General features: G+C 36.8%; 1 protein-coding gene across 3 annotated transcripts in view; it reads right to left on the bottom strand.

Annotated features, from left to right (window-relative positions):
* Positions 1 to 19,551, bottom strand: part of LOC133615671 (glucagon receptor-like) — a 109,783-nt gene extending 90,232 nt beyond the window's left edge. For all 3 annotated transcript variants that reach the window (XR_012051108.1, XR_012051107.1, XM_061974431.2), the window contains exon 1: positions 19,459 to 19,551. The gene's annotated coding sequence lies outside the window, so the exon portion shown is untranslated. The remainder of the gene's footprint in view (positions 1 to 19,458) is intronic.
* Positions 19,552 to 23,613: the final 4,062 nt, after the last annotated feature.

Here is a 23,613-nt window from a genome sequence, read left to right as displayed (position 1 = left end):
TCTTCACCACAACGGATTGATACAGCGTCCGCATTACTGAAGACGCCGCACCGATCCGCCTGTCGATCTCACCATCCACTCTTCCCTCACTCGTGAACAAGACTCCAAGGTACTTGAACTCCTCCACTTGGGGCAAGATCTCCTCCCCAACCCGGAGATGGCACTCCACCCTTTTCCGGGCGAGAACCATGGACTCGGACTTGAAGGTGCTGATTCTCATCCCAGTCGCTTCACACTCGGCTGCGAACCGATCCAGCGAGAGCTGAATGTCCTGGCCAGTTTTCGTCATCATTGTTCAAATATTGTAACGTCTGTCGAGACGCTTTGAGGACATGAATTCCATCCATCACTTTACTGAGCAAAACTCTTTATTGTCGGCCATAAACACATCACCAAAACATTAGTAAAAAAAAATGATATCTAGCAAAAGTGGTCATTTTCTCCAGTACAAACCAGACCAAAAGCAACTTTGTTATATCAACAGCAGCCGCTCGCTCTTTCTCACTTGCGCCAACACATGCACATATGGCACTTAGCCAGTGATGCGTTTACAGCCACACAAAAAGTCGGACAACTCCAACACCACATATAAAGTGTCATTCCAGGTCATTACTCTATGATTTACCAATCAAATGTGTGCTTATTCTAGTGTCATTTATTAGGAATCTTAATTGATAAATATTAATCATGAAATGCTGTTAGTATATTAAATAAATACTAATACAAATATATTTTTTTACAAGTTGCAGGAATGTACACATGATCCCCTGCTTACATCTCATTGTGCAACATGTGAATGTTTTAATGGGAACTAAATGCAATGTCTGAAAGGGCTACAAATGATTTCCAAAGCAGGACCTCCACCCAGACAAACAATACAAGTACACAGCTCATGAAAAACAATATTTGTTGTTATTGTCATTGTAAGTGGGCCTAAACACTTATATTAGAAATGGAAATGACTGCTGTCATTTGATTCTAATAATAAGAGAATGTTGTCTGTCTATCTGTGTTGGCTCTGCGATGAGGTGGGGACTTGTCCAGGGTGTACACCGCCTTCCGCCTGAATGCAGTTGAGATAGGCTCTAGCCACAGTGTGCACGTGTGATGTTGCTCACTCAATGCTCAGGGACTTTTTGCCTTTGCTCACACACATGAACAATTAGAGGGAACATTGGTCCCACAGTACATTTTTGGGGTCCCACTTTTTGGTAACAAATGATAAATGTATGCATTATCCTGTTATATCTCACATTCTGTATTGTGTTTTGGAAAAAGGTTGTCATAAACGTTACTTCATTCATTAAAACCTCTAAAGCAGGGGTGCTCATTACGTCGATCGCGAGCTACCGGTCGATCTCGGAGGGTGTGTCAGTCGATCACCAGCCAGGCATTAAAAAAATAGTCCTAAAAATGAGCGATCATAAATCTTCACTATGACGTCACTTTCGTCACTTGATTGACATTCACGGCACCCGAGGGTCTTCTGAGATGACGCTGGCTGCTGCCAGCTCATTAAAATGACCGACTGGAAGGCGAGAAACACTTTATTTCAACAGACTCTGGCGCCGTACCTGTCGTCAAAACTCCAAAGACCGACTGCACAGTTGCACAATAAAAGCTCTGCTTCATCCTGCCTGCGCTACCAAAATAAGAGTCTCAGAAAGCTGGCGTGCACAAGCTAGCAAGCTACGGAGTTTGCCGACAATGTATTTCTTGTAAAGTGTATACAAAGGAGTACGGAAGCTGGACAAATAAGATGCCAAAAACCAACCACTTTCATGTGGTATTGGACAGAAAGGAAGACTTTTTTTCTCCTCCATTCGAAAATGCGGACCTTATCAGCACCACTGTCTGATTCCTATCAATGCAAGTCATCAGAATCAGGTAATACACCAACTTATATTCTTGTCTTCATGAAAGAAAGGAGTCTATATGTGTTAAACATGCTTGTATTATCTTTAAACACCTTTAACTTGTTAACAATATTAACTATGTGTTAAACATTCTTGTATTATCTTTAAACACCTTTAATTTGTTAACAATATTAACTATATGTGTTAAACATGCTTGTATTATCTTTAAACACCTTTAACTTGTTAACAATATTAACTATATGTGTTAAACATTCTTGTATTATCTTTAAACACCTTTAACTTGTTAACAATATTAATTATATGTGTTAAACATGCTTGTATTATCTTTAAACACCTTTAACTTATTAACAATATTAACTATATGTGTTAAACATGCTTGTATTATCTTTAAACACCTTTAACTTGTTAACAATATTAACTATATGTGTTAAACATTCTTGTATTATCTTTAAACACCTTTAATTTGTTAACAATATTAACTATATGTGTTAAACATGCTTGTATTATCTTTAAACACCTTTAACTTGTTAACAATATTAATTATATGTGTTAAACATGCTTGTATTATCTTTAAACACCTTTAACTTATTAACAATATTAACTATATGTGTTAAACATGCTTGTATTATCTTTAAACATCTTTAACTTGTTAACAATATTAACTATATGTGTTAAACATGCTTGCATTATCTTTAAACACCTTTAACTTATTAACAATATTAACTATATGAGTTAAACATGCTTGCATTATCATTAAACACCTTTAACTTGTTAACAAAAACATATATTTCATAAATAAGTAAATATAAATGATATATATGAATGAGGTAGATCCCCACGACTTGATCAATTGAAAAGTAGCTCGCCTGCAGAAAAAGTGTGAGCACCCCTGATATAAAGTATGTGTCCATGAAAGGGCATTTTATGACTTTTCTTAATTTGATTACTGTGGAGAGGCTCGGCCGGCAGACCGACAGCAAGGCAGGGCACGCCAGGGCCGACCCCGAGATGGCGGCGAGGAGGCGTGGCCAACGGGCCAGCGGCGAGGCGGGGCGCGCCGGGATCGACGCCGAAACAAATACCAGGTGCGTGGATCGCCCACCTGGGCACAATGATATCATTTCCTCCCAGTGTGTAAAAGGGCGGCAGGGGCAGAGGGAGTTAGAGCGAGACGTAGACAAAGACGACGCGGCAGGTTGAAAAGCGTGCCGAAGAGACTGAGTATTATTGAAAAATAAACAAAGTCAAAACTGCTCGAAGTCATGTCTGTCATGTCTGTGTAATCATGTTTTGTTTTAAGTCATGTTTTGTTTAGTTTCTGGCTTTTCACTCCCTTGTCTTGTTTGCATGATTACCCATTAGTTTCACCTGTTCCACGTTTGGACTCATTGTGCACTCTTGTTTGTCACCATAGCAACCATTAGTTTTCACCTGTCACGTCACGCACCTGTTTCACGTTTTGAGTCACGCACCTGCTTTCACTAATCATGTCCATAGTATTTAAGTTCATTCATTTTCTGTTGTTCGTCCTGACGACCTCACACCACATTTATGCTCTGTCCATTCCTCTAAGATCCTGCTTCATGTCCCTTGTCAAAGTAAGTTTTGGTTCCATGTTTATAGTCTTTTTGTTTTTCATAGTTTGTTCTCCGCCACTGTGCGCGCTTTCATTTATTCCTTTTTTTTGATAATAATAAATCATGTACCTTAATTCCCGTCTCGCCCGTGCCAACTTTCCGTTGCATCCTGGAAAAGCAAACTCCCAAGATCAAGTCGTGACAATGTCTGTGCTTGGTGGTCCGTGGAACCCAGCACGAGTCTGTCACAACTACATGCTATAGTAGCATTTTATTCTCATCATTTTATTGCATGATTTTTGTATCCCTTTCATTTAAGTAGCCAGGGAAATAAAGACTAAACTATAAAGTACAATAATGTTTATGTGAGCAATAAATAATGAGTTTACACTTCTGTCAGAATGAAGAGCAGGCCCTGATGGAGTGGACAAAAGGTGTTAAAAGGTGGAGCCTGGCAGCAAAACAACCCCCTGGTGGAGTCTTATCAGCACACACACTGACAGCTCTTTGTAGTGCAGCCTATTCTTAGCACCTTCCTTTATCTGCGTCTGCTTGCAGTCCAAACCCAAACAACCTCCAACACCAACATGATCTTCATCTCACATCCACCTTTCTTCACACCTGTCCTTCACTAACATGGCCTCTAGTCTCTTCTACCTGTCTAGTCTGCTCTGAGACTCTTCCTCTGTCAGCCAGGTGGAGGTGGGAGAAGATGTTAGACTCCATGTGGAGGTGGGAGAAGATGCTAGACTCCATGTGGAGGTGGGAGAAGATGTTAGACTCCATGTGGAGGTGGGAGAAGATGCTAGACTCCATGTGGAGGTGGGAGAAGATGTTAGACTCCATGTGGAGGTGGGAGAAGATGTTAGACTCCATGTGGAGGTGGGAGAAGATGTTAGACTCCATGTGGAGGTGGGAGAAGATGTTAGACTCCATGTGGAGGTGGGAGAAGATGTTAGACTCCAGGTGGAGGTGGGAGAAGATGTTAGACTCAGACTTTAGCGAGAAGGCTAAAAAGAATGCATGGAGAGTGCGGTGAAGCCAGAGGAGACATTGTTGTCTTCCATAGCAAGTAGGGCTGCAGCTAACGATTATTTTTCTATCGATTAATCTATAGATTATTTTTTTCGATTAATCGGTTAATCTATAGATTATTTTTTTCGATTAATCTATAGATTATTTTTCCTTTTACCGATTATTTTTTTTATTTAAAATGAAGAGGAAAAAATAAATGTAGGCCAGTTTTTTCAAAAGGCATGGCTTTTATTTACTACAAAAAAAGTATGGCCACTCAGTCAACATTGACAACAACATGACAAAATATTCTGTAACAATGTTAACATTTAAAACTTTTAACATTTAACAAAATTAAAAGTAGCTTATTTGCTTTTTAATGTGCAAATATAAAAGTAAACATCCAGTGCAAATCTTAATATTCTGGAATAGTACAAGCATTTAAAAAGTAAAAGTATTGCTTATTTTGCTTTAAAATGTGCAAAAATAAAGATAAACATCCAATACAAAAAAGTGCAAAATGGAAATATTCTGTAACAGTGTAAACATTTCAACAAAAGTAAAAGTATTGCTTATTTGCTAAAATGTGCAAAAATAAAGCTAAACATCCAATACAAAAAAGTGTACAGTGTAAACATTTCAACAAAAGTAAAAGTATTGCTTATTTTGCTTAATAACACAACAATGATAGTATGATTAAAGTGAAAGTTAATTGTTGGTTTGTACATAGTATATGTAACTGTTAATGTTGTAAAAGGTATTTGCACAACTAATTAACGTTAGCATTTGTGACACGTCTTGTGCCGTGGGGTTCTTTCAGGACCGACAGACTGAACGCCAGACGGCTTTGCCAGGTTTACAATCTTTTAATTTTACACAAAGTCTTTTCTCTTCCAACTCTTTTCTCTTTCTTTCCTCGCTTTTCAGCTCCTCTTCCTCGCTCGCTCGTCGTCCCCTGTCTCTTGCGGCGTCGCTCCCGGCGCGCCCCGCCTCGCCGCTCGCTCGCCGCCGCCGCCTCTCCACAGCGTTAAAGAGGAGCGCGTCTTTGTAAACACTGAACAGGCACGCCAAACGCGCCTCTCAGAGCAAACGGTGCTTTAGTTTATGAATTTACAACGCAGATACAAATGACACATTCATGTTTTTGTGTAATGATGACAACGTATACGCACGCGGACGATTGACTTGTTGATGGTGATGGCAAGAACGCTGTCGGGGGTTTTCTTTTCAAATGTTCGTTCATAGCCGTTGTGCTGCTATGATAGGCCATTTCCGCTCGACACAGTGTGCATACAACAACATTATTAGGCCGTTTATTGAAATACTCCCACACTTTTGACGACTTTTGGCGTGCTTTTTTCCCCTCGCTCGCATCGTCTGCTTTGCGCTCCGCCATGACAGTAGTGTGACGTAAATATGCGACGCGCCGACGCACAAAAACGGCGTCGACGTATTTACGTAACCGATGACGTCGACTACGTCGACGCGTCGTTTCAGCCTTAATAGCAAGTCAAAGTCTTCATCACACTTCTAGAAAGATGCTTGTCTCTCACAACATTCACAGCGAGCATTTTCTCACAGTTGTTTGACTTCAACGACAATAATATAACAATGTTGCTCAGACTAAATATGTGATGTGTACCCACCTGTTGTATACACATAAACGGCTGTGTGGACTCATTTCCAGTGGATACAACAACAACACCAGCTTCACACTGACTACTCTAAACAATATCAATGTATCTACTAGGGTTGTCTCGATACCAATATGTTGGTACCGGTACCAAAATGTATTCTGATACTTTTCTAAATAAAGGGGACCACAAAAAAATGTCATCATTGACTTTATTTGAACAACAAAACTTAGTGTAGATGAAACATATGTTTATTATTGTCATTTAGTCCTTCAATAAAATAGACAACTTGTCTTTTAGTAGTAAGTAAACAAACAAAGACTCCTAATTAGTCTGCAGTAACATATTGTGTCATTTATACACCTATTATTTTCTACACATTATGAGGGACAAACTGTAAAAAATGGATTATTCATCCACTTGTTCATTTACTGTTAATATCTGCTTACTTTCTGTTTGAACATGTTCTATCTACACTTCTGTTCAAATGTAATCATCACTTATTCTTCTCTTCTTTCATACTTGACATTAGTTTTGGATGATACCACACATTTAGGTATGGATGTGATACCAAGTAGTTACAGGATCATACATTGGTCATATTCAAAGTCCAGGGACATATTTCACGTGGTGACATTGCTGGGTTTATGAGCAGAGGAGCATGTTCGGCAGCGCACACACACAGAGTACTTCTGTGTCTTACTGAGTGTAAACATATAGCATCTCTAGTCGATACTGCTATGATTACTTCGATATTTTTTATCGTCACAAAATCTTTTTTCCTTTTTTTTTAAACAAACGCCATGGGTGGATCTACACCTAACATCCACTGTAATGATATCAAGTACAAGAGCGTATCTAGTCGATACTGCTATGATTACATCGATATTTTTTATCAAAATCTTTTTTCCTTTTTTTTTAAACAAACGCCATTGGTGGATCTACACCTAACATCCACTGTTATGATATCAAGTACAAGAGCGTATCTAGTCGATACTGCTATGATTACATCGATATTTTTTATCAAAATCTTTTTTCCTTTTTTTTTAAACAAACGCCATTGGTGGATCTACACCTAACATCCACTGTAATGATATCAAGTACAAGAGCGTATCTAGTCGATACTGCTATGATTACATCGATATTTTTTATCGTCACAAAATCTTTGCTTTTTTTAAAACAAACGCCATTGGTGGATCTACACCTAACATCTACTGTAATGATATCAAGTACAAGAGCGTATCTAGTCGATACTACTATGATTACGTCGATATTTTTTATTGTCACAAAATATTTTTTCCTTTTTTTAAACAAATGCCATTGGTGGATCTACACCTAACATCCACTGTAATGATATCAAGTACAAGAGCGTATCTAGTCGATACTACTATGATCACATTGATATTTTTTATCAAAATCTTTTTTCCTTTTTTTTTAAACAAATGCCATGGGTGGATCTACACCTAACATCCACTGTAATGATATCAAGAACAAGAGCATATCTATTCGATACTACTATGATTACGTCGATATTTTTTATCGTCACAAAATCTTTTTTCCTTTTTTTTTAAACAAACGCCATGGGTGGATCTACACCTGACATCCACTGTAATGATATCAAGTACAAGAGCGTATCTAGTCGATACTACTATGATTACATCGATATTTTTTATTAAAATATTTTTTCCTTTTTTTTTTTTTTTTTTTTTTTTTTCTTTTAAATAAACGCCATTGGTGGATTTACACCTAACATCCATTGTAATGATATCAAGTACAAGAGCGTATCTAGTCGATACTGCTATGATTACATCGATATTTTTTATCAAAATCTTTTTTCCTTTTTTTTTAAACAAACGCCATTGGTGGATCTACACCTAACATCCACTGTAATGATATCAAGTACAAGAGCGTATCTAGTCGATACTGCTATGATTACATCGATATTTTTTATCAAAATCTTTTTTCCTTTTTTTTTAAACAAACGCCATTGGTGGATCTACACCTAACATCCACTGTAATGATATCAAGTACAAGAGCGTATCTAGTCGATACTGCTATGATTACATCGATATTTTTTATCAAAATCTTTTTTCCTTTTTTTTTAAACAAACGCCATTGGTGGATCTACACCTAACATCCACTGTAATGATATCAAGTACAAGAGCGTATCTAGTCGATACTGCTATGATTACTTCGATATTTTTTATCGTCACAAAATCGTTTTTCCTTTTTCTAAAACAAACGCCATTGGTGGATTTACACCTAACATCCACTGTAATGATATCAAGTACAAGAGCGTATCTAGTCGATACTGCTATGATTACATCGATATTTTTTATCAAAATCTTTTTTCCTTTTTTTTTAAACAAACGCCATTGGTGGATCTACACCTAACATCCACTGTAATGATATCAAGTACAAGAGCGTATCTAGTCGATACTGCTATGATTACATCGATATTTTTTATCAAAATCTTTTTTCCTTTTTTTTTAAACAAACGCCATTGGTGGATCTACACCTAACATCCACTGTTATGATATCAAGTACAAGAGCGTATCTAGTCGATACTGCTATGATTACATCGATATTTTTTATCAAAATCTTTTTTCCTTTTTTTTTAAACAAACGCCATTGGTGGATCTACACCTAACATCCACTGTAATGATATCAAGTACAAGAGCGTATCTAGTCGATACTGCTATGATTACATCGATATTTTTTATCAAAATCTTTTTTCCTTTTTTTTTAAACAAACGCCATTGGTGGATCTACACCTAACATCCACTGTAATGATATCAAGTACAAGAGCGTATCTAGTCGATACTGCTATGATTACATCGATATTTTTTATCAAAATCTTTTTTCCTTTTTTTTTAAACAAACGCCATTGGTGGATCTACACCTAACATCCACTGTAATGATATCAAGTACAAGAGCGTATCTAGTCGATACTGCTATGATTACTTCGATATTTTTTATCGTCACAAAATCGTTTTTCCTTTTTCTAAAACAAACGCCATTGGTGGATTTACACCTAACATCCACTGTAATGATATCAAGTACAAGAGCGTATCTAGTCGATACTGCTATGATTACATCGATATTTTTTATCAAAATCTTTTTTCCTTTTTTTTTAAACAAACGCCATTGGTGGATCTACACCTAACATCCACTGTAATGATATCAAGTACAAGAGCGTATCTAGTCGATACTGCTATGATTACATCGATATTTTTTATCAAAATCTTTTTTCCTTTTTTTTTAAACAAACGCCATTGGTGGATCTACACCTAACATCCACTGTTATGATATCAAGTACAAGAGCGTATCTAGTCGATACTGCTATGATTACATCGATATTTTTTATCAAAATCTTTTTTCCTTTTTTTTTAAACAAACGCCATTGGTGGATCTACACCTAACATCCACTGTAATGATATCAAGTACAAGAGCGTATCTAGTCGATACTGCTATGATTACATCGATATTTTTTATCGTCACAAAATCTTTGCTTTTTTTAAAACAAACGCCATTGGTGGATCTACACCTAACATCTACTGTAATGATATCAAGTACAAGAGCGTATCTAGTCGATACTACTATGATTACGTCGATATTTTTTATTGTCACAAAATATTTTTTCCTTTTTTTAAACAAATGCCATTGGTGGATCTACACCTAACATCCACTGTAATGATATCAAGTACAAGAGCGTATCTAGTCGATACTACTATGATCACATTGATATTTTTTATCAAAATCTTTTTTCCTTTTTTTTTAAACAAATGCCATGGGTGGATCTACACCTAACATCCACTGTAATGATATCAAGAACAAGAGCATATCTATTCGATACTACTATGATTACGTCGATATTTTTTATCGTCACAAAATCTTTTTTCCTTTTTTTTTAAACAAACGCCATGGGTGGATCTACACCTAACATCCACTGTAATGATATCAAGTACAAGAGCGTATCTAGTCGATACTACTATGATTACATCGATATTTTTTATTAAAATATTTTTTCCTTTTTTTTTTTTTTTTTTTTTTTTTTTTTTTTTTAAATAAACGCCATTGGTGGATTTACACCTAACATCCACTGTAATGATATCAAGTACAAGAGCGTATCTAGTCGATACTGCTATGATTACATCGATATTTTTTATCAAAATCTTTTTTCCTTTTTTTTTAAACAAACGCCATTGGTGGATCTACACCTAACATCCACTGTAATGATATCAAGTACAAGAGCGTATCTAGTCGATACTGCTATGATTACATCGATATTTTTTATCAAAATCTTTTTTCCTTTTTTTTTAAACAAACGCCATTGGTGGATCTACACCTAACATCCACTGTAATGATATCAAGTACAAGAGCGTATCTAGTCGATACTGCTATGATTACATCGATATTTTTTATCAAAATCTTTTTTCCTTTTTTTTTAAACAAACGCCATTGGTGGATCTACACCTAACATCCACTGTAATGATATCAAGTACAAGAGCGTATCTAGTCGATACTGCTATGATTACTTCGATATTTTTTATCGTCACAAAATCGTTTTTCCTTTTTCTAAAACAAACGCCATTGGTGGATTTACACCTAACATCCACTGTAATGATATCAAGTACAAGAGCGTATCTAGTCGATACTGCTATGATTACATCGATATTTTTTATCAAAATCTTTTTTCCTTTTTTTTTAAACAAACGCCATTGGTGGATCTACACCTAACATCCACTGTAATGATATCAAGTACAAGAGCGTATCTAGTCGATACTGCTATGATTACATCGATATTTTTTATCAAAATCTTTTTTCCTTTTTTTTTAAACAAACGCCATTGGTGGATCTACACCTAACATCCACTGTAATGATATCAAGTACAAGAGCGTATCTAGTCGATACTGCTATGATTACATCGATATTTTTTATCGTCACAAAATCTTTGCTTTTTTTAAAACAAACGCCATTGGTGGATCTACACCTAACATCTACTGTAATGATATCAAGTACAAGAGCGTATCTAGTCGATACTACTATGATTACGTCGATATTTGTTATTGTCACAAAATATTTTTTCCTTTTTTTAAACAAATGCCATTGGTGGATCTACACCTAACATCCACTGTAATGATATCAAGTACAAGAGCGTATCTAGTCGATACTACTATGATCACATTGATATTTTTTATCAAAATCTTTTTTCCTTTTTTTTTAAACAAATGCCATGGGTGGATCTACACCTAACATCCACTGTAATGATATCAAGAACAAGAGCATATCTATTCGATACTACTATGATTACGTCGATATTTTTTATCGTCACAAAATCTTTTTTCCTTTTTTTTTAAACAAACGCCATTGGTGGATCTACACCTGACATCCACTGTAATGATATCAAGTACAAGAGCGTATCTAGTCGATGCTATTATGATTACATCGATATTTTTTATCGTCACAAAATCTTTTTTCCTTTTTTTTTTTAAACAAAAGCCATGGGTGGATCTACACCTAACATCCACTGTAATGATATCAAGTACAAGAGCATATCAAGTCGATACTACTATGATTACGTCGATATTTTGTATCGTCAGAAAATCTTTTTTCCTTTTTTTTTTAAACAAACGCCATTGGTGGATCTACACCTAACATCCACTGTAATGATATCAAGTACAAGAGCGTATCTAGTCGATACTGCTATGATTACTTCGATATTTTTTATCGTCACAAAATCGTTTTTCCTTTTTCTAAAACAAACGCCATTGGTGGATTTACACCTAACATCCACTGTAATGATATCAAGTACAAGAGCGTATCTAGTCGATACTGCTATGATTACATCGATATTTTTTATCAAAATCTTTTTTCCTTTTTTTTTAAACAAACGCCATTGGTGGATCTACACCTAACATCCACTGTAATGATATCAAGTACAAGAGCGTATCTAGTCGATACTGCTATGATTACATCGATATTTTTTATCAAAATCTTTTTTCCTTTTTTTTTAAACAAACGCCATTGGTGGATCTACACCTAACATCCACTGTAATGATATCAAGTACAAGAGCGTATCTAGTCGATACTACTATGATTACATCGATATTTTTTATCAAAATCTTTTTTCCTTTTTTTTTAAAACAAATGCCATTGGTGGATCTACACCTAACATCCACTGTAATGATATCAAGTACAAGAGCGTATCTAGTCGATACTGCTATGATTACATCGATATTTTTTATCAAAATCTTTTTTCCTTTTTTTTTAAACAAACGCCATTGGTGGATCTACACCTAACATCCACTGTAATGATATCAAGTACAAGAGCGTATCTAGTCGATACTGCTATGATTACATCGATATTTTTTATCGTCACAAAATCTTTGCTTTTTTTAAAACAAACGCCATTGGTGGATCTACACCTAACATCTACTGTAATGATATCAAGTACAAGAGCGTATCTAGTCGATACTACTATGATTACGTCGATATTTTTTATTGTCACAAAATATTTTTTCCTTTTTTTAAACAAATGCCATTGGTGGATCTACACCTAACATCCACTGTAATGATATCAAGTACAAGAGCGTATCTAGTCGATACTACTATGATCACATTGATATTTTTTATCAAAATCTTTTTTCCTTTTTTTTTAAACAAATGCCATGGGTGGATCTACACCTAACATCCACTGTAATGATATCAAGAACAAGAGCATATCTATTCGATACTACTATGATTACGTCGATATTTTTTATCGTCACAAAATCTTTTTTCCTTTTTTTTTAAACAAACGCCATGGGTGGATCTACACCTAACATCCACTGTAATGATATCAAGTACAAGAGCGTATCTAGTCGATACTACTATGATTACATCGATATTTTTTATTAAAATATTTTTTCCTTTTTTTTTTTTTTTTTTTTTTTTAAATAAACGCCATTGGTGGATTTACACCTAACATCCACTGTAATGATATCAAGTACAAGAGCGTATCTAGTCGATACTGCTATGATTACATCGATATTTTTTATCAAAATCTTTTTTCCTTTTTTTTTAAACAAACGCCATTGGTGGATCTACACCTAACATCCACTGTAATGATATCAAGTACAAGAGCGTATCTAGTCGATACTGCTATGATTACATCGATATTTTTTATCAAAATCTTTTTTCCTTTTTTTTTAAACAAACGCCATTGGTGGATCTACACCTAACATCCACTGTAATGATATCAAGTACAAGAGCGTATCTAGTCGATACTGCTATGATTACATCGATATTTTTTATCAAAATCTTTTTTCCTTTTTTTTTAAACAAACGCCATTGGTGGATCTACACCTAACATCCACTGTAATGATATCAAGTACAAGAGCGTATCTAGTCGATACTGCTATGATTACATCGATATTTTTTATCAAAATCTTTTTTCCTTTTTTTTTAAACAAACGCCATTGGTGGATCTACACCTAACATCCACTGTAATGATATCAAGTACAAGAGCGTATCTAGTCGATACTGCTATGATTACATCGATATTTTTTATCAAAATCTTTTTTCCTTTTTTTTTAAACAAACGCCATTGGTGGATCTACACCTAACATCCACTGTAATGATATCAAGTACAAGAGCGTATCTAGTCGATACTGCTATGATTACATCGATATTTTTTATCGTCACAAAATCTTTGCTTTTTTTAAAACAAACGCCATTGGTGGATCTACACCTAACATCTACTGTAATGATATCAAGTACAAGAGCGTATCTAGTCGATACTACTATGATTACGTCGATATTTTTTATTGTCACAAAATATTTTTTCCTTTTTTTAAACAAATGCCATTGGTGGATCTACACCTAACATCCACTGTAATGATATCAAGTACAAGAGCGTATCTAGTCGATACTACTATGATCACATTGATATTTTTTATCAAAATCTTTTTTCCTTTTTTTTTAAACAAATGCCATGGGTGGATCTACACCTAACATCCACTGTAATGATATCAAGAACAAGAGCATATCTTTTCGATACTACTATGATTACGTCGATATTTTTTATCGTCACAAAATCTTTTTTCCTTTTTTTTTAAACAAACGCCATGGGTGGATCTACACCTAACATCCACTGTAATGATATCAAGTACAAGAGCGTATCTAGTCGATACTACTATGATTACATCGATATTTTTTATTAAAATATTTTTTCCTTTTTTTTTAAACAAACGCCATTGGTGGATCTACACCTAACATCCACTGTAATGATATCAAGTACAAGAGCGTATCTAGTCGATACTGCTATGATTACATCGATATTTTTTATCAAAATCTTTTTTCCTTTTTTTTTAAACAAACGCCATTGGTGGATCTACACCTAACATCCACTGTAATGATATCAAGTACAAGAGCGTATCTAGTCGATACTGCTATGATTACATCGATATTTTTTATCAAAATCTTTTTTCCTTTTTTTTTAAACAAACGCCATTGGTGGATCTACACCTAACATCCACTGTAATGATATCAAGTACAAGAGCGTATCTAGTCGATACTGCTATGATTACTTCGATATTTTTTATCGTCACAAAATCGTTTTTCCTTTTTCTAAAACAAACGCCATTGGTGGATTTACACCTAACATCCACTGTAATGATATCAAGTACAAGAGCGTATCTAGTCGATACTGCTATGATTACATCGATATTTTTTATCAAAATCTTTTTTCCTTTTTTTTTAAACAAACGCCATTGGTGGATCTACACCTAACATCCACTGTAATGATATCAAGTACAAGAGCGTATCTAGTCGATACTGCTATGATTACATCGATATTTTTTATCAAAATCTTTTTTCCTTTTTTTTTAAACAAACGCCATTGGTGGATCTACACCTAACATCCACTGTAATGATATCAAGTACAAGAGCGTATCTAGTCGATACTGCTATGATTACATCGATATTTTTTATCGTCACAAAATCTTTGCTTTTTTTAAAACAAACGCCATTGGTGGATCTACACCTAACATCTACTGTAATGATATCAAGTACAAGAGCGTATCTAGTCGATACTACTATGATTACGTCGATATTTGTTATTGTCACAAAATATTTTTTCCTTTTTTTAAACAAATGCCATTGGTGGATCTACACCTAACATCCACTGTAATGATATCAAGTACAAGAGCGTATCTAGTCGATACTACTATGATCACATTGATATTTTTTATCAAAATCTTTTTTCCTTTTTTTTTAAACAAATGCCATGGGTGGATCTACACCTAACATCCACTGTAATGATATCAAGAACAAGAGCATATCTATTCGATACTACTATGATTACGTCGATATTTTTTATCGTCACAAAATCTTTTTTCCTTTTTTTTTAAACAAACGCCATTGGTGGATCTACACCTGACATCCACTGTAATGATATCAAGTACAAGAGCGTATCTAGTCGATGCTATTATGATTACATCGATATTTTTTATCGTCACAAAATCTTTTTTCCTTTTTTTTTTTAAACAAAAGCCATGGGTGGATCTACACCTAACATCCACTGTAATGATATCAAGTACAAGAGCATATCAAGTCGATACTACTATGATTACGTCGATATTTTGTATCGTCAGAAAATCTTTTTTCCTTTTTTTTTTAAACAAACGCCATTGGTGGATCTACACCTAACATCCACTGTAATGATATCAAGTACAAGAGCGTATCTAGTCGATACTGCTATGATTACTTCGATATTTTTTATCGTCACAAAATCGTTTTTCCTTTTTCTAAAACAAACGCCATTGGTGGATTTACACCTAACATCCACTGTAATGATATCAAGTACAAGAGCGTATCTAGTCGATACTGCTATGATTACATCGATATTTTTTATCAAAATCTTTTTTCCTTTTTTTTTAAACAAACGCCATTGGTGGATCTACACCTAACATCCACTGTAATGATATCAAGTACAAGAGCGTATCTAGTCGATACTGCTATGATTACATCGATATTTTTTATCAAAATCTTTTTTCCTTTTTTTTTAAACAAACGCCATTGGTGGATCTACACCTAACATCCACTGTAATGATATCAAGTACAAGAGCGTATCTAGTCGATACTACTATGATTACATCGATATTTTTTATCAAAATCTTTTTTCCTTTTTTTTTAAAACAAATGCCATTGGTGGATCTACACCTAACATCCACTGTAATGATATCAAGTACAAGAGCGTATCTAGTCGATACTGCTATGATTACATCGATATTTTTTATCAAAATCTTTTTTCCTTTTTTTTTAAACAAACGCCATTGGTGGATCTACACCTAACATCCACTGTAATGATATCAAGTACAAGAGCGTATCTAGTCGATACTGCTATGATTACATCGATATTTTTTATCGTCACAAAATCTTTGCTTTTTTTAAAACAAACGCCATTGGTGGATCTACACCTAACATCTACTGTAATGATATCAAGTACAAGAGCGTATCTAGTCGATACTACTATGATTACGTCGATATTTTTTATTGTCACAAAATATTTTTTCCTTTTTTTAAACAAATGCCATTGGTGGATCTACACCTAACATCCACTGTAATGATATCAAGTACAAGAGCGTATCTAGTCGATACTACTATGATCACATTGATATTTTTTATCAAAATCTTTTTTCCTTTTTTTTTAAACAAATGCCATGGGTGGATCTACACCTAACATCCACTGTAATGATATCAAGAACAAGAGCATATCTATTCGATACTACTATGATTACGTCGATATTTTTTATCGTCACAAAATCTTTTTTCCTTTTTTTTTAAACAAACGCCATGGGTGGATCTACACCTAACATCCACTGTAATGATATCAAGTACAAGAGCGTATCTAGTCGATACTACTATGATTACATCGATATTTTTTATTAAAATATTTTTTCCTTTTTTTTTTTTTTTTTTTTTTTTAAATAAACGCCATTGGTGGATTTACACCTAACATCCACTGTAATGATATCAAGTACAAGAGCGTATCTAGTCGATACTGCTATGATTACATCGATATTTTTTATCAAAATCTTTTTTCCTTTTTTTTTAAACAAACGCCATTGGTGGATCTACACCTAACATCCACTGTAATGATATCAAGTACAAGAGCGTATCTAGTCGATACTGCTATGATTACATCGATATTTTTTATCAAAATCTTTTTTCCTTTTTTTTTAAACAAACGCCATTGGTGGATCTACACCTAACATCCACTGTAATGATATCAAGTACAAGAGCGTATCTAGTCGATACTGCTATGATTACATCGATATTTTTTATCAAAATCTTTTTTCCTTTTTTTTTAAACAAACGCCATTGGTGGATCTACACCTAACATCCACTGTAATGATATCAAGTACAAGAGCGTATCTAGTCGATACTGCTATGATTACTTCGATATTTTTTATCGTCACAAAATCGTTTTTCCTTTTTCTAAAACAAACGCCATTGGTGGATTTACACCTAACATCCACTGTAATGATATCAAGTACAAGAGCGTATCTAGTCGATACTGCTATGATTACATCGATATTTTTTATCAAAATCTTTTTTCCTTTTTTTTTTAAACAAACGCCATTGGTGGATCTACACCTAACATCCACTGTAATGATATCAAGTACAAGAGCGTATCTAGTCGATACTGCTATGATTACATCGATATTTTTTATCAAAATCTTTTTTCCTTTTTTTTTAAACAAACGCCATTGGTGGATCTACACCTAACATCCACTGTAATGATATCAAGTACAAGAGCGTATCTAGTCGATACTGCTATGATTACATCGATATTTTTTATCGTCACAAAATCTTTGCTTTTTTTAAAACAAACGCCATTGGTGGATCTACACCTAACATCTACTGTAATGATATCAAGTACAAGAGCGTATCTAGTCGATACTACTATGATTACGTCGATATTTTTTATTGTCACAAAATATTTTTTCCTTTTTTTAAACAAACGCCATGGGTGGATCTACACCTAACATCCACTGTAATGATATCAAGAACAAGAGCATATCTATTCGATACTACTATGATTACGTCGATATTTTTTATCGTCACAAAATCTTTTTTCCTTTTTTTTTTAAACAAACGCCATTGGTGGATCTACACCTGACATCCACTGTAATGATATCAAGTACAAGAGCGTATCTAGTCGATGCTATTATGATTACATCGATATTTTTTATCGTCACAAAATCTTTTTTCCTTTTTTTTTTTAAACAAAAGCCATGGGTGGATCTACACCTAACATCCACTGTAATGATATCAAGTACAAGAGCATATCAAGTCGATACTACTATGATTACGTCGATATTTTGTATCGTCAGAAAATCTTTTTTCCTTTTTTTTTTAAACAAAAGCCATGGGTGGATCTACACCTAACATCCACTGTAATGATATCAAGTACAAGAGCATATCAAGTCGATACTACTATGATTACGTCGATATTTTGTATCGTCACAAAATATTTTTCCTTTGTTTTGAACAAATGCCATGGGTGGATTTACATCCACTGTAATGATATCAAGTACAAGAGCGTATCTAGTCGATACTACTATGATTACGTCGATCATTTTTGGCATCACATTTTCTTTCATCTTTTAAAAATGTATATTATGTTTATAAAGTCAGTAAATATGTGCCTGGACACATGAGGACTTTGAATATGACCAATGTATGATCCTGTAACTACTTGGTATCACATCCATACCTAAATGTGTGGTATCATCCAAAACTAATGTCAAGTATGAAAGAAGAGAAGAATAAGTGATGATTACATTTGAACAGAAGTGTAGATAGAACATGTTCAAACAGAAAGTAAGCAGATATTAACAGTAAATGAACAAGTGGATGAATAATCCATTTTTTACAGTTTGTCCCTCATAATGTGTAGAAAATAATAGGTGTATAAATGACACAATATGTTACTAATTAGGAGTCTTTGTTTGTTTACTTACTACTAAAAGACAAGTTGTCTATTTTATTTAAGGACTAAATGACAATAATAAACATATGTTTCATGTACACTAACATTTCTTGTTACAATAATGACAATAATGACATTTTTTGTGGTGCCCTTTATTTAGAAAAGTATCTAAATACATTTTGGTACCGGTACCAACATATTGGTACACTTACTAGTTCCTGGTGTAACATTTAGTGCTATTTGATATAAATGAAAGATGTGCAGGTGAAAAGTGTGTTAGAGAAGATCCATGCGAGTAAAGACGTGTTCTAAATACTTCATCCTGCTCTCTAACAACACGACAAGAAATGTTCTCAGTGTTGAATGAAAGTATTTACCGGGCAAGTTGTCAGCTTTGATGCCTTCTGGTCGCTCAGCGTCATCATTTAATCCAACTTGTCCTCCTCACATGTCGCCTTCACTGTTGTTACTTTCAAAAAGGTGTAAAAACTGACGAATAACACTCGCGTGGTGACGTCACTGCTGCACACGCTCCTTCCAGCCCGGTGACGTCACGCCCGTGCGTGCGCGCCTGCGCGTGTGTACACATCGCCAACGAGATGTTTTTTTTCGGAACTAAAACAGAGCCTGGCCACTTGATTAGGTACACCAATGAGATTGAAGGCAAGAACTCTTTCATGAAACTAGAAGAGATCAGTTTTTGTTTTAAGGTCGGCCAACTTTATTTGGAAATCACTTTTCAGGGCCAGATTAATTGGTGTTTTACATAAATCATTAGAACAGTGTTTTCCAACCACTGTGCCGCGGCACACTAGTGAGCTGTGAGATATTGCCGTGGAAAATGATGCAACTTCACCTAACTGGTCCAAAAAATATTTTCTGCAAATCAATAATTATAATCTGCAAATAATGTGGCGTTGCTCAGTGTAGAACTCGGCAGGGTAACCACGTAATACCGTATTTTCCGCACTATAAGGCGCACCTAAAAACCACAAATTTTCTCAAAAGCTGACAGTGCGCCTTATAACCCGGTGCGCTTTATATATGGATAAATATTAAGATTCATTTTCATAAAGTTTCGGTCTCGCAACTTCGGTAAACAGCCGCCATCTTTTTTCCCCGTAGAAGAGGAAGCGCTTCTTCTTCTACGCAAGCAACCGCCAAGGTAAGCACCCGCCCCCATAGAACAGAAAGCGCTTCTTCTTCTACTGTAAGCAACCACCCGCCCGCGTAGAAGACGCGTACGTACGTTTCATTTCCTTTGTGTGTTTACATCTGTAAAGACCACAAAATGGCTCCTACCAAGTGACAGGGATCCGGTTCATGAAAAGACGCAATCTCTCCATCCGCACACGGATTACTATTTCACAGCAACTGATATTCCTGTGAACCGCACTGTGGATACAACAGGAGCACGTACGGTGAATATTCGCACCACAGGGAATGAGAAGTCATCCTTCACTGTGGTTCTAGCTTGCCATGCTAATGGCCAGAAACTTCCACCCATGGTGATATTCAAAAGGAAGACCTTGCCAAAAGAGACCTTTCCAGCCGGCGTCATCATAAAAGCTAACTCGAAGGGATGGATGAAGAAAAGATGAGCGAGTGGTTAAGGTAAGTTTAAGTTTACGCGAAGAGGCCGGGTGGCTTTTTTCAGCAGCTCCGTCCATGTTGATATACGACTCCATGCGCGCCCACATCACGCTGGTTTTTAATATATTATTAAAGTTTGACTGACCTATCTGACTGTTTTTTTGACATTCCTTTAGCGCAGTTAGATGCGGCTTACAACACGGGGCGGCATATAGGTGGACAAAGTTTTGAAATATGCCGTTCATTGAAGGCGCGGCTTATAACCCAGGGCGCCTTATGGTGCGGAAAATACGGTACTCCATGTCAGTAGGTGGCAGCAGGTAGTTCATTGCCTTGTAAAAGTCCGACCGAGGATGGTTTGTTGTGATCCCAATATGCAGAGCACAGCGTGCAGGTAAAAAGGTATGTAATGCTTAAACCAAAAATGAACAAAAGGGAAAGGGAAAGGCAATGAAGCTTGGGGAAGGCTATGCAGAACGAAAGCAAAACTGAACTGGCTACAAAGTAAACAAAAACAGAATGCTGGACGACAGCAAAAACTTACTGTGGAGCGAAGACGGCGTCCACGACGTACATCCGAATATGACATGACCATCAACAATGTCCCCACAAAGAAGGAGAGCGTACACACAACTTAAATAGTCTTGATTGCGAAAACAAAGCATGTGCGGGTAATGGCACTCAAAGGAAGGCGTGAAACTGCCACAGGAAAACACCAACAAAATAAGAAGGGCCACCAAAATAACGGCGCAAGACAAGAACTAAAGCAAAACACCAACAAAGTCAAAACAAGGCACGACGACCTGGTGGAGTTTCATTTTTAACGTTTTCTGCTAGTGGTGTGCCTCTCTATCTTTTAATGAAAAAGGTTGAAAAACACGGCATTGGAATGTGTGTACTTTCCCTTCATGCTAGTTCCAATTCTCAAACGCAAATAAAAACAAAACAAAATTAGGGCCGTTATTATACTGTATATGGCAAATTTGAAAACAAACAAAAAAGGGTGGATTTTCATCAAAATATTGCCATGAATTTAGATTTTGTGCTGTTTTCCTTTTATTGGTTTTAATGTTTCCAGATCCATCCATCCATCCATCTTCTTCCGCTTATCCGAGGCCGGGTCGCGGGGGCAGCAGCCGAAGCAGAGAAGCCCAGACTTTCCTCTCCCCAGCCACTTCGTCCAGCTCCTCCCGGGGGATCCCGAGGCGTTCCCAGGCCAGCCGGGAGAGATAAGTGAATTATATTTATATAGCGCTTTTCTTTAGTGACTCAAAGCGCTTTTACATACTGAAAGCCAATATCTAAGTTACATTTAAATCAGTGTGGGTGGCACTGGAAGCAGGTGGGTAAAGTGTCTTGCCCAAGGACACAACGGCCGAGCTATACCGCCCCAGATAGTCTTCCCAACGTGTCCTGGGTCTTACCCGTGGCCTAGTACCGGTCGGACGTGCCCTAAACACCTCTCAAGGGAGGCGTTCGGGTGGCATCCTGACCAGATGCCCGAACCACCTCATCTGGCTCCTCTCCATGTGGAGGAGCAGCGGCTTTACTTTGAGCTCCTCCCGGATGACAGAGCTTCTCACCCTATCTCTAAGGGAGAGCCCCGCCACTCCGGCGGAGGAAACTCATTTGGGCCGCTTGTACCCGTGATCTTGTCCTTTCGGTCATAACCCAAAGCTCATGACCATAGGTGAGGATGGGAACGTAGATCGACCGGTAAATTGAGAGCTTTGCCTTCCGGCTCAGCTCCTTCTTCACCACAACGGATCAATACAGCGTCCGCATTACTGAAGACGCCGCACCGATCCGCCTGTCGATCTCACCATCCACTCTTCCCTCACTTGTGAACAAGACTCTGAGGTACTTGAACTCCTCCACTTAATAATAATAATAATAACTGGGATTTATATAGCGCTTTTCTAAGTACCCAAAGTCGCTTTACATGTAGAACCCATCAACCATTCACACCTGGTGGTGGTAAGCTACTTTCATAGCCACAGCTGCCCTGGGGTAGACTGACGGAAGCGTGGCTGCAATTTGCGCCAACGGCCCCTCCGACCACCACTTATCATTCATCATTCAATTCACCGGTGTGAGTGGCACCGGGGGCAAAGGGTGAAGTGTCCCGCCCAAGGACACAACGGCAGCGATTTTTGGATGGTAAGAGGCGGGGAGCGAACCTGCAACCCTCAGGTTTCTGGCACGGTTGCTCTACCCACTACACCATACCGCCCCACACTTGGGGCAAGATCTCTTCCCCAACCCGGAGATGGCACTCCACCCTTTTCCGGGCGAGAACCATGGACTCGGACTTGGAGGTGCTGATTCTCATCCCAGTCGCTTCACACTCGGCTGTGAACCGATCCAGTGAGAGCTGAAGATCCTGGCCAGATGAAGCCATCAGGACCACATCATGTTTAAAAAGCAGAGACCTAATCGTGCAGCCACCAAACGCCTTGACTGCGCCTAGAAATTCTGTCCATAAAAGTTCAGAACAGAATCGGTGACAAAGGGCAGCCTTGGCGGAGTCCAAACCCTCACTGGAAACGTGTCCGACTTACTGCCGGCAATGCGGACCAAGCTCTGACACTGATCATACAGGGAGCGGACCGCCACAATCAGACAGTCCGATACCCCATACTCTCTGAGGACTTCCCCAGGGACACGGTCCAATGCCTTCTCCAAGTCCACAAAGCACATGTAGACTGGTTGGGCAAACTCCCATGCACCCTCAAGGACCCTGCCCAGAGTATAGAGCTGGTCCACAGTTCCACCACCAGGACCAAAACCACACTGTTCCAAATGTTGTATTCATACTGTACATGGCTCTGATAGAATTGTTATTAAAGTGCAGCTGTAATGTTTTGATAGTCATTACATTTGTGATCATGCTAAACCACTACAAGAAAGTTGACTTTATTGTTTGATGTTTACCTTGT

Source organism: Nerophis lumbriciformis, linkage group LG22, assembly GCF_033978685.3.
Source record: "Nerophis lumbriciformis linkage group LG22, RoL_Nlum_v2.1, whole genome shotgun sequence".
In the NCBI taxonomy this organism is placed as follows: Eukaryota; Metazoa; Chordata; class Actinopteri; order Syngnathiformes; family Syngnathidae; genus Nerophis; species Nerophis lumbriciformis.
Note: the sequence above shows the minus strand (reverse complement) of the source record. Positions and strands in the feature narration are given on the sequence as shown.